Source organism: Crocodylus siamensis, chromosome 1 (genome assembly GCF_052110815.1).
Source record: "Crocodylus siamensis isolate JL-2025a chromosome 1, ASM5211081v1, whole genome shotgun sequence".
Classification (NCBI taxonomy): Eukaryota; Metazoa; Chordata; order Crocodylia; family Crocodylidae; genus Crocodylus; species Crocodylus siamensis.
This window is the reverse complement of record NC_143395.1, coordinates 70,229,681-70,244,360: the sequence shown is the minus strand read 5'-3', so window position 1 is coordinate 70,244,360 and position 14,680 is coordinate 70,229,681. Positions and strand designations below refer to the sequence as shown.

The 14,680-nt window shown below is 42.5% G+C and overlaps 1 long non-coding RNA gene across 3 annotated transcripts in view; it reads right to left on the bottom strand.

Moving 5' to 3' along the window:
* The window catches only part of LOC149872907 (uncharacterized), a 44,215-nt gene extending 32,292 nt beyond the window's left edge, over positions 1 to 11,923 (bottom strand). Inside the window, exons 1-3 of one of the 3 annotated variants that reach the window (XR_016440778.1) lie at positions 6,332 to 11,923; positions 6,017 to 6,187; positions 1,789 to 3,428 (exon numbers count right to left, since the gene is read on the bottom strand). This is a non-coding gene — a long non-coding RNA (uncharacterized LOC149872907). Of the gene's footprint in view, positions 1 to 1,788; positions 3,429 to 6,016 lie in introns of all 3 variants that reach the window. The other 2 variants (XR_016440776.1, XR_016440777.1) reach the window with 2 other exon arrangements.
* Between the last annotated feature and the right edge of the window lie 2,757 nt (positions 11,924 to 14,680).

Here is a 14,680-nt window from a genome sequence, read left to right as displayed (position 1 = left end):
TTTGGCTTTCAGTTTTGGGTTTCCAATATTCTCAGCAAGAATCTTTCAGCCAGGCCATTCTTCTGCTGTATTATATATGGGCCATTCAGGTCACCCCCAGTGGCCAGGACCAGGTCCAGCAAGGCTTTACCCCTAGTGGGTCTGTGCACCTCCTGGATAAGGTGAAGGTCCTGTAATACAGCCAGGAACCTAAGCAAGTGGTCAGACCTGGCTGTCTGCTCCTCTCAGCAAATGTCTGGGTAGCTTAGGTCACCCATGACAATGACATCCCTTGACCTAACCACCTCCATAAGCTGACCAGAGAAGTCCCGGTCCACCTCTTCCCCCTGGTTGGGTAGTCTGTAGTCGACACCCACTGTAAAGTCCCTTTTGCCATGCCACCCTTGTAGTTTGACCTACAGTGTGTCTGCCCAACCCTCCTCTAACCCAAAGCTAATCTTTGATGATGTGAGTGTCGCAGGGATCTCCCCAGATGAATGGCCAGGCCACAGCGAAATGGCAGAATGCTAGGCTGTTACATGGGCCTCTGGACGGGTGACCTCTGTCATGTTCACGAGGCAGGGAAGTCAACTGCCTCGAACTGCCAACAAAGCAGGAAGGAAATTGCAATGTAACTGGCTAAGAAGAAAACAATGAGGGGACTGTGGTGAGGAAGGGGCTATTGACAAGTAGAAACAGAATGCTGGCAGGAAGGTAACACAATTGGCCAGTAAAGATAAGTAAAAAAGAGTGAGGGTATAAAAGGGTAGAGCCACGAGGCCCTGACGGGAGAAGTTCAAACCGTAACTTCAAGCGTCAAAGGGCCCGCGGACTGATCACCCACAGGGTCGCCCCCTGCCCTCCCCCAAGCGCTGCCTCGGGTCATTCTTGAGGCCTCCGCAAAGAGACTAATGTTCCCAGCCATGAAGCCGCTCCTTTTGTTTGCTGTAGTGGTAAGCGTGCACGTAAGACTGTAGTCATTTACGTTTGTATTCGTCTGTCTTTCCTGTAAAAGACCTGAGCCATTGACCAAGTCTGGATCTAGGGTCTTGGCTAGCCGCACCAAGGTCATCCGCGATCTTGAAAACAAGGAGCCTTGACCTGAACCCTGTGACTCAATGGACGTAATTTCCCGTTAAGCTGTTTGTAGTTATTTTGATTGATTATGTTTTGATTGTTAAATGAACTTTTAAGAAATATGAGCTGTTGACCAGGTCTGAGACTAGGGCCCTGGCCAGCCGCACCAAAACCACTCATGGTTTTGAAAGCAAGGGGCCTTGACTCGAACCTCATGACCCAACGGACATCGCTCCCCAGCTTTGATTGTTTGATTATTGTGTGTTGTCATCGTATTATAGATTAGTATTATATAGGAAATCATTTGCTTGGTTTGTCAATATTTTATAGGTTAAAGCCAAATAAATATTGCATATTAATCATAAACTGCGTCCTCATTGGTGTCCAGCCCACTGACCTAGCCACAACTGAGCATTTTCAACCTAGTGCGACAGTAAGTTGCTCTTTGACATAGAGCGCAACCCTCCCACCTTTCCCCTCTGTCCTGTCCCTTCTATATAGGGTGTATCCCCAAATGCCCACCACCCAGTCATGGGTAGAGTCCCACCAGGTTTCTGTGAGCCCTACTAAGTCTGGATTCTTACTCGCAATCAGGAGGCACAGTTCCTCCTGCTTGCTCCCCATACTACGAGCATTGGTTTAGAGGCACTTGAGGCCTCCTGAGGGTGCACACGCCTCCCCCCTACTCCCAGAACTGTTGTGGCCCCCAACTCCCAGGACGTTGTTGTTTACCTGGGCATCCCTTTCTCTTATCACCCTGAATGCTGGTGAAGCATCCTCTTCACTTGGAGCGGCTCCTTCCTACGGCGAAGCTAATTTAAAGCCTGCCGTACGAGATCAGCCAACCTAGAAGAAAAAATATGTTTGCCCTTATGGGAGAGATGAAGCACATCCCACCCCAGCCCCCCACCTGAAAGTCTCGCTGAAGTCCAGATACACTATAACCACAGCATTCCCTTCATCACCCAAGTAGTTATTTTGTCAAAGAAGGATATCAGGTTCGTTTGACATGATTTGTTTTTCATAAATCCATGCTGACTGCTTGCAATCAGACTGTCCTCCTCCAGATGCTTGCAAATGACCTTCTTTAGGATACACTTTAGTAACTTCCAGGTTATTGAGGTGAAGCTTACTCATCTGTAGTTCCCTGGGTCCTTTTTCTTGCATTTTTTAAAGAGGGGAATTAAGTTAGACGTTTTCCAGTCCCGTGGTACCTCGCCTGTCTCCCATGACTTCATGAAGATCATTGTGAACGGCTCCAAGATCTTTTCTGCCAGTTCCTTCAGGACCCTGGGATGAAGTTCATCTGGCCCTGCGGACTTGAATTCATTCAGACCCAACAAAATCTCTCTGACAGTCTTCTTTGTTATCTCCTCCCTCAGTTTGCCCCCTTCCTTATCCAGATAATCCGTGTTAAGTGTCTGGCAGTTTACATTTTTTGTGAAGACTGAGACAAAGTAGCTGTTGAGTAGCTCTGCCATCTTTGTATATTTAGTTAGGAGTTCCCCCAGACTGTTAACAGAGGATCCACAGCTGCTTTGGTCCCTCTTTTCTGGCCAACATACTTATAGAATCTCTTTTTATTGTCCTTAACCTCTTTTGCCAGTGCAGCTTGTTCTTTATCTTTGCCTTCCTGATTTTGTCCCTGCAGGTTCTTGTATTTTCTGGTATGAGCCCTTGGTGACTTGACCATTCTTCCATTGCCTGTATGCATTCCTTTTGCATTCGAGACATTTTAGAAGCTCCTTATGTAGCTACATTGGTCTCTTGCTGTCTTTCTTGTGCTTCCACTGTGTCGGGACAGTTTCTTGTTGGGCCCACTGCGCCCTCTAGAAGCTCCCAGCCCTCCTGGGCACTTTTATCCTTCACTCTATCCTCCCATGACACCATGCATATTAGCTCCTTGAGTTGAATGAAATCTACCTTTTTTAAATCTAGCATGCTAATTTTGCTGACCTCATGCTTTCCAGGCCTCAGGATCTGGAATTCAATACAACTGTAGTCACTTCTTCTCAAGTTACCCATCACCTTCACATCCTCCACCAGTTCTTCCGTGTTGGTCAGGACAAGACCCAGGATAGATGATCTCCTAGTTGTATCCCTTATTTACTGGAAAAGAAAGTTGTCTTCCACACAAGTTAGGAACTGGCTTGATATTTTATGTTTGGCTGCATTGTTCTTCCAGCAGATGTCTGGAAAATGGACATCAGTACCAACCCATAGCTTTTGGATTGCTTTGTCACCTCCTTGAAGAGTGCCTCATCTAACTCATCTTGATTAGGTGGCCTATAATAAATCCCCAGCATTATATTGGCGGTGTGTCTTTCATCTTTCATCTTTACCCAAATGCACTCTGCTTTGCCATCTTCTTCCTGAATCAGAGAACAAGTGTATGTGTTTTTGACATACAAGGTAACACTACAACCTTTTCTCCCAACCCCGTCCTTCTAAAACAGAGTGTAACCCTCAATGTTAACAGGCTAGTCTAAGGGCTGTCCCCACAGGTCTTGGTGATGCCAATCAGATCATTGTTCTTTTCACAGGCATAAATAGGAGCAGCTTCCATTCACTTCCACCAGTGCTGAATTTGACTTTATCATTTACATGAGAAATATTCCCCAGGTCAACTCAAGATGTATATACTTATCTCCGAGAAATAAACAAGGCAACCAAAGTTTCTTATTTATTCACGGAGAAACAAGAGTTGAAAGTAGTTTGCCTGGCCACCTAAAACCCTTGACATTTTAGATTCCTTCCCCACCCATAGCATTAATAGTTTATATACAACAGAATACTTTAAAGAACATAGTTCTAGTACATCCTTGGAGCACTCAAAGATATTTTCCACTGGAGGTTTACACAGAAAAATTGCCTGAGATTATGCCTTCAGGGGCAGATTACTAATGTACCTTATTTAAGTCAATACCTTTCTCCTTGGGTTTTGTGTCCTTAAAGTATATTTAATAGGAACATTTCTTGCTTCTAAATCAATATATAAATGCCAGCTGGAAAGCGTCTAGGAAAAACTCCACCCTCCTTTGCGTACCTTTGCATTTTGGCTTGTGAAACTATTTCCATGCTTACCAGCTCTCTCATACAGACCTCCAAGCAGCAGCATTAATCTGTCTGACAGTGAGATTTATGCAAGGTTTTTAGTAACAACAGTGGCCTTATACGGCAGTTATCACCATTCTGATATTTGCTCTTGCAGTCTCCTTAAAGTATAAACTGCTCTTTTTCACATTTTGTACAACTTTTATTACACATTTCTGTCATTCCAACTTCAGCAATCAGACACTTCTGTATCAGAGAAAACACCTGAAAGCTGGCTTGCTATTTTGCACAGACATTTGGAGTAAGATGTTAGTGACCTTTATATTAAAATCTACACATAACAGTTCATCCACATATGCATGCAGTTAGTGCAGTTATTTATGAAAAATACCATGATGCATTTATATTTGGACATAATGATTTTCTATACAAAAGTTTCAGAAAACAGTACAGAAATTATGACAGCCTATGCCTGAAAATGTAAGTGAACTATATACTTTATGTAGTTTTTAATGCACAATACATCCAGTGCCTATGAATGTGATATTAGGAATGACAAAAATAGGTTCAGGTGTGAAGAAAGACTACAAATAGAAACAAACCTCCTTTCAATTAGAACATGTACAGCTTCTATAAATGATTATAGAGAAGTTTGCTCATATTGAATCTATTTAAAAAACCCACCAACAAACCAGTAAAAAGACACAGATCCTACCAGAAATTTTCTATATATGCAGAGGTTTAGGAAAGTAGTGCATATCCAACATTAATAAATCAAATATGGTTAGCATGCAGTCCGGAAAAATCCGTACTCCAGATCCTCTGTACAAAATCAAAGAGCTGGCAGCCCTGAGGATTCTATTTCTTTGATCCACAATGAAAAGGATAATAAAGCTGTACATACTCAGCCTCCTCTAGTTTTCACTTTCTTCAAGGGAAGGAGTCATGCTGATTCTGGACTCCAAGCAAGCCCCTGGAGAATTTTGTTCTTACGCTTCCCCATGTATCAGACCCTGACTTTAAAAGAAGTCCTCAAACTTTTCTGTCTCTTTACTTAATTTAATCATTTATATTAATTGTGATTTCTTTAGTGCTCATCACCAGGGTATTTTGAATCCTTTCTCATTTCTCTTTTTAAAAGGGTCAGTTCTGGCCTTGATACCTCTGTTTTCTTTCAAAGTCTGACTGAACAATTTGTGCTCCTCCATATTCGCTTCAAGGACAGAATGCTTCCTTTTGTCATGGTAATTCTTATTCTGAAATGTTTCAAACTTATAATCAAGTACAGAAATAAATTTGCTCTTGTTCATACCATGGCTGCTGGTTACACATTTCAAATAAGTACTAGAAACTATATTCTGAAGATGATAATACAGAAAAGAATGTATGATATTTGCTTATTTTAGCTTAGCCAAGAGAAGCTGTTCAATTATTTTACTTGGAATTGATCTAGGAGGATCCAACTTGCAACTGACCCTATGCCAATATTTTGTCACCAATATTTTGCCATTCATATCACAAAACAAGCTGACAGCTGTAATGGGTGTGGCTGCCCCAGCTACACTGGGGAAACCATAGCAAATAAAGCCATTGTGCTTTCTCACATACTTATGCATGGCCATTGCTGGCTTGAAGCTATGTATGGAGAACCTTCTCCTGTTTCCACCAAAGTCAGTGGGAATTCTGGCATTGACTTAATTCCCAGTAAAGCAAAAAATGACGCAGAAGGAATATTTTCCCTTCTTTATTCTTTTGTAATGGAAACCAGTGTGTCTTATATGGTTGTTCATTCATTCTACCCAATAATAAATACATAACAGTGCTCCGAGGATCCAATTCTGATAGGAAACCCATTGTACAGACACAGAGGAAGGCCTGGAGTGCCAACAATCAGACAGTTTCGTACCTGTTGAGGATGCCAGTCATGGGTTGGCAGTTGACTGCTCTTGGCAGATGTGAAGATCTTTTCTCAAGGTTCCAAAGTCCCAAAAAATAGTGAATCCCATTGTTTGGTACCCAGTGTGGGCACTTGATTTACATGTTCTTTATGGCAAGGCGCAGAATTATGGAGATGGTACTAGAAGAGAGGTTTCGTCAAAGGAGCTAATTATTTAAAAGGGGGGAAGAGTTTATTAATATGCTAATTCTTATTCATGAATACAATTATTATTTCTCTAGTGCCAGGAAGTAGCCATTCTCTTGCAGACAGCCAGCTTTATACCTGTTTAGTTCTGTTGACATCAGTGAGGTTATAACCTTTTACAAGCAATGAGACATCAGAATCAGGCCCAGAAGCCCTTCTGAGGAGGCTCAGCATCTGAGGACAGAAAAGAACATTGCAAATATGTGGAAGGCAGTCCATTCTAATACTGAGAGAGCCAGCACATCATTTTTGGCAGAAAGGAACTGGCAAAAGCCAATTCCACAGCTAGTTTCTTGTTAGGGTTTTTGTTTTTGGTTATGAAACAGGAACATTTTTTATTATAAAGGACTGACACCTATTTTAGTGGAGGAATTTCAGTTGGATAGACTTTGTGGGAGAAATCAATTTTCTGGAGAGATTTGAATGAGGCATTGGCAGATTTGGTTTACAAGTTGTCCCAGACATAAATAAAGGGCGGCATAAATGAAAGCACTTAGAGAAGAGTGTGAGGAGGTAAGGAAGGAAGTGATTAGTGGAAGGTATGGCTGGACCACAATGTGTGGGAGCAAAGACACAAGCATTGATTAAGACAGGAACAGAATTGCACACAGCCCTGAAGGTGAAGACAGAAGTCTGAACATGATAAAGAATGGACTAGTTAAAGAATTAAAATAGGAAATTGATGCAGCCTGACTGGTAGGCAAGAAAGCAAAAAAGCAGCTGAATCTAAGAAAGAATCAGAAAGGAGAGAGGGAAGGAGGATGGCCTATAGAATTATAACATTAACAGCGATTGAAACATATACAATGACCAAGCCTTGGACTGGGGCTTTGGTAGTAAGGATTTGAGGAAAGAACAGGTGTTATAAAATAGGAACCAATACCAGTAAGCAACAGTTTATATGTGGTGGGAGAAAAGGAGTCAAACATGACACAGTTTATAAACCTGAGTGATTGGAAGCATGATAAAATTATCAGCAGTAATTAAGAAGGAAGGGGTAAGGGATTAGAGGGGTGTGAAGAAATGTTTGGGGTTTTTAATAACATAATAGGACAAAGTGGTAGTGAAATATACTGTATATTGAGTGTCTCTGGGTTAAAACAATCAACAGATTTGGGACCAAGAAGGAATTTATCCTCAGAACAAGTTGGCAAGGACTGTTAGGATTTTCCTTCCTTCCTTTGTAGCATAAAGACATGACCCATTTCCTAGGATTTTCTGGGCACACTTTTCCTAACAGATTCCATGCAATTTTGGAGACTGAAGGTCTTGCTGCTCTTTGTCTCTTTTATTCTCTTCTTGTGGCACTTGCTAGGCTCTAGGTTTTGTCTGGATTAAAGATTCATAGTTTGGCCTGAGGAATAAAGGGGACTTTGTGGTGTGTGGAAGGCAGGTAAGAGGATCATTCTGAAACGTTTTATAATAAAGGTCTATTACACTATTGCCTGCAATTGCAGGGTGCTGGATTCAGTGATCCTATGTTGAGAGGCAGACAGAAATAGGGAACCGCACAAAGGTGGATTTGGGAGTCACTGTACAGAGATGATATGGAGATGGTCTTGGTAGTTGTGAAATAGATCCCAGAGATAGGCTTGGAAAGAGAAGTGGATTCTGAAAATAAAGAGTTATCAGAAAGCAACAAAAAACAAGAAAAAGAAACTTGTGTAAGATTTCCTGAAAGAGAAGTAAGGGATGAAAAAAGAATCAGAATAACAGTCTGAAAAGCCCATGGTTCTTTCTGTGCTCATTACATAAAAGATGGCTTAATAAAGGGGTAAATTTTCATTTCCCTTGCACTATGTTTACCTGAACAATATGTGTGTAAACTATCATAATACTGTACAAAGAAACAGATTATATTTCTCACTGCTAACACTATGCCAGCCAAAGATCTGGATACTGAAGAGGTGCTCTTTCTGCTTCATGTACCAGGAGCAACAATGAAGTTCCTGGGTTGATTAGTTAGCTAATTGTTTGGCATGGAAGACACTACCAAACTTCCTAGAGCTTGACTCTCCTATATAGTAGACAGCACTTTCAACTCTTACTCTACCCTTAGTGAGGAAATCCCCTGCTAGCTCATTTCAAATCTTTGGCTTCCACTGCATCTGGACTGTATGCAGCTGAAAACATGGCTCAGGATTTGGGCTTTGATCCAGGCAAGCACTTAAATATGTCCATAACTTTAAGCACTTAAGTAAGACCCTTTGATTACAATGGGACTATCCACCTGCTTAAAGTTATGTACATGATTAGTGCTTTGCTGGATTAGGGTCTTTCCTTGTAATTTTTTCATCATTCTAGTTCTACTCATTTATGGTTGACTGTTCTACCCTGTGATTAATAAATCATGCTGTACAGCTCTCTTATGAAAACATAACTTACAAACAGCAAATAGCATCTATGAAAAATAAACACTTTTTTTGGAAACTAGTTTCAATCCCCTTTATGCTAAAGTATAGTATTTATGGCAGCTTCAAGAACAGCAGCAATGTGAAGTTTTAGTGCAATATTAATGTTTCTCATTTCAGGCTGGCAAGCAATTATTTGATTTTTTTAAAACCCTGACCTTTTAAATTTACTTTGGAAGTAAGGGTAAAAATCATCAATATCAACAATGATAAGGATATATAATGTATTTATAGATATGGTTCAAGAGCCTGACAGGTTATATTTGACATTGGAGTCTAAAGATGTACAGGGAATGGGGAGACAATGTATGCTCTACTGTCAGCTGTAATAAAATGTTCAGCAAATTGTGACCATCCTGTTACTTTTTGTGACTCCTCTAGGTATTGAAAAACACTGCTCTAGGGCACTGTTCTATTTTTTTTTTTTTGCTGGCGTTGATACTTTTCTGAGGTTTCAGAAACTAAAAGAGCTGCACTCTATAAAAGTGTAGCAGGCTTACCTTTTTGGAGCTTGGGTTGAGTCCCAGGATTGAAGGTCTGCTGTTTGATTGATGAAGCCCTCCCACTAATCTGGAGGCAGCAGAAAGGAAGCAATGCCCCGCCCTTTTCTGAAGGGCGGGGGTAAGGAGCAGCTGGACCTGAATTGGAACTGCACAGCCAGGTCCGGAGAACTTTGGGGGTGGAGCCCCTTAAGGGTATAAAAGGGGAGTGTGCTCAGCAGGCTGGGACAGAGATGATGAGGGACAACAAGGAGAGAGGAGCTCCAGAGACAGCCATCCTTAGGAGCCTGCTTGAGCTTCAGTGGTATGCAAATCGGTGCACGGAGATCAGGCTCTAGGAGCACTGGCTAGGCCGCAGCTGGAGTACTGTGTCCAGTTCTGGGCACCGCACTTCAAGAGGGATGTGAACAACATGGAGAGGGTCCAGAGGAGGGCCACTCACATGATCAGGGGGCAGCAGGGCAGGCCCTATGAGGAGAGGCTACAGGACCTGAACCTGTTCAGCCTCCACAAGAGAAGGCTGAGGGGGGATCTAGTGGCCTGTTACAAACTAGGCAGAGGGGACCAGCAGGCACTGGGGGAGTCCCTGTTCCCCCGAGCACTGCCAGGAGTGACCAGGAATAAAGGTCACAAGCTGGCAGAGGGTAGATTTAGGTTAGATATCAGGAGGCGCTACTTCACAGTGAAGGCGACTAGGATCTGGAACCAGCTTCCAAGAGAAGTGGTGCTGGCTCCTACCTTGGGGGTCTTTAAGAGGAGGCTAGATGTACACCTTGCTGGGGTTGTTTGACCCCAGTACTCTTTCCTGCCATGGCAGGGGGTCGGACTCGATGATCTGCTCAGGTCCCTTCTGATCCTAGAAACTATGAAACTATGAGCCTGCGAATCCAGCAAGCAGCTGGGCAGTCGGTGTGCAGATCGGCACATGAAGAGCTGGCCCTGGGAGCATCTTGAGGCTGCTCAGGCCCTGCACAGTGTGGAGGTTGGTACAGGGAGAGGTAGCCCTGGGAGCAGCTCATGGCTGCTCGGGACTCACCCAGTGCGCAGGTTGGCGCAAAGAGAACTGCTTTGGAAGCAGCTTGCAGCTGCTCATGTTAGCCCCAGCCCTAAGCCGAGTGACCGGAGCCACGCAGTGTAGCTCCACTTTTAACTAAAAGAGCCCTAGTGCCCAGACCAGGGCCCAGGAAAGGGGAAAACCCCTGTGTGAGACTGGGCAGTCAGAGCTTGCAAGGGCTTGGCTCCCATGAGAGACAGAGAGCCCTGGGTGCCCAGTGCAGGGTGCCAGGCCGTCAAGAAGAGCCGAAGGCGTTGCTAGGGAGAGGCTCTTGAGGGATCGGCCACCCGGGGATGAGCCTTGACTTCTCCAGAGAGGAAGCGTGAGTTACTGGGAAAGCAGGCCCCACAGGGGAGGCTGACGCAGGTGAGAAGGTTCTGCCGCCTCCATCCTGCATTGCGGGAGGAGCGTGTCTACATCCCAGGGCCCTAAAGGGGAGGGGCCACAGGGAAACCCCTCAGAGAAGTGCTGTGTGCGCTTCCTATTTTGAAGTTGTTGTGTTAAGGGCTGTATAGCTAGGGGTATTCTTTAAGGGGGTCTATATGGTTTATGTATTGTAATGTCTCAATGTGTATATTGGTATTGTTATTTGTGAAGGTTTAAAGAAATACTATGGTTAAGTTACTTGGGTTATATAGGTTAATATACCTATGTGTTAATTGTATTGTATAGGATGTAAAGTATTTGGTTCATATTTGGTATTATATGTGACTTGTGGAATATTATATATAGTATTACATGTTAAGCCTTGTAAATATTCTGTGTTTTACATTAAGCGTCTGTATTTATTTTTGTAATAAATTGTACATAGTTAAGTATTTGGTTTTGGTCTAGCTCTATAGAAAGTGGTGGAAGCTGCTCTAGTTGCTGACCCCTTTATCAGCACCCTGCCTGACCACCACTACTGTCATCAGAGGACAGGGCATACCCCCTCTGGTGCACCTGGGCTACAGAAGTGCAACACTTTACTCACAGCTTCCTAATTATTTTGCATCCAGTCTCTTTAGCAAAATTCATAGTTACATACCCATGTGCAGAGGGATTCTTTTATTTTTATACCATCGATGTAGTATCCTAGGACCCTGGCACATGTTTATTTAAAGGCTCCATAGGACCTGATACTTGATTGCAACAGTTGCACCTCCTGCAGTGCCACTTGCACATGGCAGGAGGTGCAATTTAAGGATCAGGGGTCAGATGCCAACTGTGCCTCCTCTGCTTGCTGGTGCAAGGGGAGGCTGGGATCATGATCCTGGTCTCCCCCTGCACTAGCTAGTTGAAAGCCAGATGCCTGCAGCCTGGTGTGAGCCAATGTAGTCCTGGGCCAGAGTTGACCATTATAGCTGGTTGTTGGCCCTGGCCCCAGGACCACATGGGCCAGTTCAAGACCCCACGGCCAGGACTAACAATCAACTGTTTGCTTGCCCTGGCCCTGGAGCAGCCCTGGACATGCCATACATTCAATTTAAGGCAAATGTGAAATATTTTTATGGCTCGTTTGCCATTTTAATATGCACCCTTATCATTTATACCACAATTAACACTTTAATTGCAGCATAAATGTAACCACGTAGAGGGGCTCCTAGAGAAAGGCAAACTTCCCTTAATTTAATTTTATCCCATTTCTATTACTTTAATACTTAGGGATCCCATTTTCACTTCTCTTTCAGACAGTTCTTTACCCACTTGACAAGTCTTACACTAAAACCCATCTTTTCATCTTAACTGATAATTTCCCCTGTGGCATCTTATCAATTACTTTACTTTTATCCAGATTAGATATATTGTATTTTCTCTAATAAAAGGGTCAGCAACCTCTGGTCCGTGAACCAGATCTGGCCCACAGGGCCATTGGATCCAGATCGTGGAGTGGGGCTTTGGCAATATTCAGCAATGGAAGGCTTCAATGGGATTCTGTGGTGAGGGGCTTTGCCCATGCAATGCTGTATTGTGCTGCAGCCTGGCACTTCAGCTATATTGTGCCATTGTTGGGCAGTGGGGACAAGTGGCAGCAGTGCTGGCTGGGTATGAGCACCAGCCTGCCTTCAACCTGAGCTTGGTCATTTTGGTCCATTGCTGGAAAACACTGCCAACCGCAGGTCTAGAAAAATCACAAAGTGTACCTAATGGCAATTTGGCATAGAACAACACACCCAGTACCTAACTTGAGTCTACCTAAACCAGAGAAAGAAGCAGCCAATGTGGCTTAGAATATATGGCCTACTCATTCTGAAAGTTATGAATCTGTGCACCAGAGACAGTGAAAAGACTGCCTAGTATTGTCACCTGTATGGTGTGGGTCCCTGGACCCTTCAAAGGTTCTCTGGTTGGAAGGTGAAGCTGCTGGAGACAGCATAGCATAGCACATCTCTTTTGAAGTGGGCAGCCCTCAGAAAGTGTGTTAAAGTAGAAGGATGATGATGTGAACCTTGTGTGGAATGAGCTAAGTCACACAGAGATGAAATAGGTGAAGCTAGACCAACAGAGGATGCAAAGAGCATGAGAAGAGGGCAGGAAAAAGAAAAAAAAGAAAGGAGAAAGGAAATTAGGTAGAGTTTGAGGCAGCTGAACAAAGGGAGAACAGAATGAGGAAAGAAAAATTGGGGAAACACAGGAAAGAGTATAATGTCTAAGAAGATTTACACTCAGGGTGCTTGATAACCAAGATACCATTGTTCAAAAACAATACACTATTTCCCCACATTTTCCAAAACCACACAATATTAAAACACTGTGCTACATCTTGACTGTAGCTTTTTCAATACATACTGTTATTAAAGTACAGCCCTAATAAAGACACAATTTTGCAGCTTCAGTTTTGAACAGGTTGTTTAACTCTATGCTCAGTGTTAAGAAAATTAGTGGGTTCTACATGTAAATATATAAGACTATAAAATATGTAATATATTATTTAAAATGCGATTTGTTTTTTGTAACAAACAAACCAACGAAAGAACAGCAATATAAGCAGTGGTTCAGAGCCCCGACTCCAAGGTATTTTCCACCATAATTAAACTACAACCAACCAATTCACTGTTACTGGATAATTTTCTGCCTTGGGGCTTATCTACATTCAACATCTCACTTGTTTAGCTTAAGATATAACTTCAAATTTAAATTGATGCTAAAGGTTGTTTAAAAAGATGTTATTGCTTTAGCTAAACTAAAACCAGTGTGTGGTTGTGTATAGCCAAAGTGCTAAGTTAGCTCGCTGTTCCGTCTGACTACAGCCCTGACTGCATAAGCCAAAAAAGCTGCACTTTAGTTCTATTAGTTTTTCTTAACTAAATTTCTTCACCCTCCTCAGACTATGTCAATGGAGTTAAATTGTGTCTTATGTGGCTGGTAAGGTGTGGGGATTTGTGTTCAGGGAAATGGATTGAGCTAATTCAGTTGACAAGATGTTTTTATGGCTCAGAAAGACAAGGTATAATAGTTCCAAATGTGAAATAAAGGATATAAATTATTGTGAGACTTCAAATAGCTGTCTAAATGTGGACAAGTCTCTCAGAACTTAGAGGAAGATGTCTTGATTCTGTATAGATGTAGACTAACATAAACTGGATGGACATATAGAATATGTTGACAGATGACAAGATTTCCCTGATTCAGAGCCATCACCAAAAGAAAGCTATGTTTTGCTATTCTTGGGTTATGGAGTTTTAATCTGATTAAGTCCTGTGTGAAGGCTTGTCTGAATGGGGAAATTATCTGGTATCACAACACGAGCATAATTACTGGTATACTATCATGGTCATGCAAGTATAGCACTTGTTATGAACACTACTATTCACTATTATTCTAATGTGTAAAATAAAAGTTGCCACAGGAGGAGCTGGACCTTGTAAAAGTTTTCCATATATGCCCAGGGGTAAGTATACCCCAGTTTGAGGAGAGTTTTACAAAATCAGAATTCGTCATGGTTTAAAAGTGGGATTTGTCAAAGCCAGCCTCAGGAAAAAAATTGTCTTCAGAAAAAAGAAATTCTTTTCTGGCTGTACATGGTTAGAGAAAGATAGGTTTGTCCATGCAATCAGTAAAAGAGAACACCGATTATTAAATATTTCTTTTTATTACAGTATGCAAAACATCCAAGGCTGATCCCATGGTGTTAGGAACCCCGCAAACACAGGGTCAGCATGGTGGTCAGATGTATATTATGATTGCTGTGATCCTCCCACGGTTTGGTGAGCGCAGATATCACCTAACCTCGGCCTGCATAACTAAAAGTCACTTGCAGCTGAGGTTCTGGAAGGACTTGAGCTTTATTCCACTCATCATTTGCATCATTTGAAACCTATTTGTTTAAAACTTTTTTTAAAAAAACCTGATAAAATCTAGACCCAAGTCATTGCTGTTAGGAATGCTTTTCCATCTCTGAAAGCCTTGCTAATTTCCCAAGGACATAGGCTAGCATGCCTCCATTCTCTCTCTCAGCCATAGTGAAATAAGACTATTGACC